Source organism: Elephantulus edwardii, unplaced genomic scaffold, assembly GCF_000299155.1.
Source record: "Elephantulus edwardii isolate Elephantulus edwardi_28Jun2011 unplaced genomic scaffold, EleEdw1.0 scaffold00056, whole genome shotgun sequence".
Classification (NCBI taxonomy): domain Eukaryota; kingdom Metazoa; phylum Chordata; class Mammalia; order Macroscelidea; family Macroscelididae; genus Elephantulus; species Elephantulus edwardii.
The window spans coordinates 7798826-7799779 of record NW_006399806.1 but is presented as its reverse complement, the minus strand read 5'-3'; positions in this window follow the sequence as shown (position 1 = coordinate 7799779).

Sequence of the window (954 nt, the reverse complement as noted above, 5' to 3'; positions counted from 1 at the left end):
CAAACTGTGGGTATTTCTTATTAGACAAATACACATTTTTGGTTTTATATTTTAACATGTAGGAATAGTCTCTATTCTCCCATCTACACACAAAATGTGATTTTTCTATCACCTTAAAACCACGTGGTTTTCTTGGCATACCATTCATTTCTGCTACTTCTCTTTAGAGTTTTCATTTCCCTCTGAATTCTGTTATAAGCAAAACAGTGCTACCAGTTCCATGGGAAATGGCAACTGACAGGTTTAGTATCAGGCAGGTAAAGATTGGAGAGAATCTTCCCTGTCTAAAGGGTGTAGCCAGTAGATTAATCAACTCTGATCACTGCTGTGCATGGATGGAGGCCTACTGCTATCAGCTCTTCTGATAGTTCAAGGAAAGCTTGGAAGCGTGAATATTATGGCAAGGCTCACGATCTCTTTCTTTTTAATTACTGGCAAATGATAAAAGCATCCAAAACTATAAAATCCAAGAAAAACTTTTGGGAAAATTGGCGAAATTCAAATTAGGAGCACAGATTAGTAACAGTATTATACCAATTGTAAACTATCAACTATTTTCCTACAATTGTACCTTGGGTATTAAACTAAAACCTAACTCATTGCCATTGAGTTGGAATCGACTCATAGCTGACGTGCCAGTGGGTTTTAAGAGGCTGTAAATTGACAGGAGGAGATTCCCCATCTTTTTTCCACTCAACAGCTCATGGTTATTGAGCCACATGCCTTTGGGTTGGCAATGCAGCTCCTTACACCAGATCACGCATGCTGTTGTATCAAGTCAGAACCAACCCATAACTGACTCTCTAGGGATTTCTGAGGCAGTTAATTGCACAGGAGGTGATCACCCATCTTTTTCTCCTGGAGGAGCTGGTGGATTTAAACTGCATGCCTTCAGGATTGCAGCACAGCTTCTTGCCACTAGGCCATCAGAGTTCCAGACAAGATATATATATA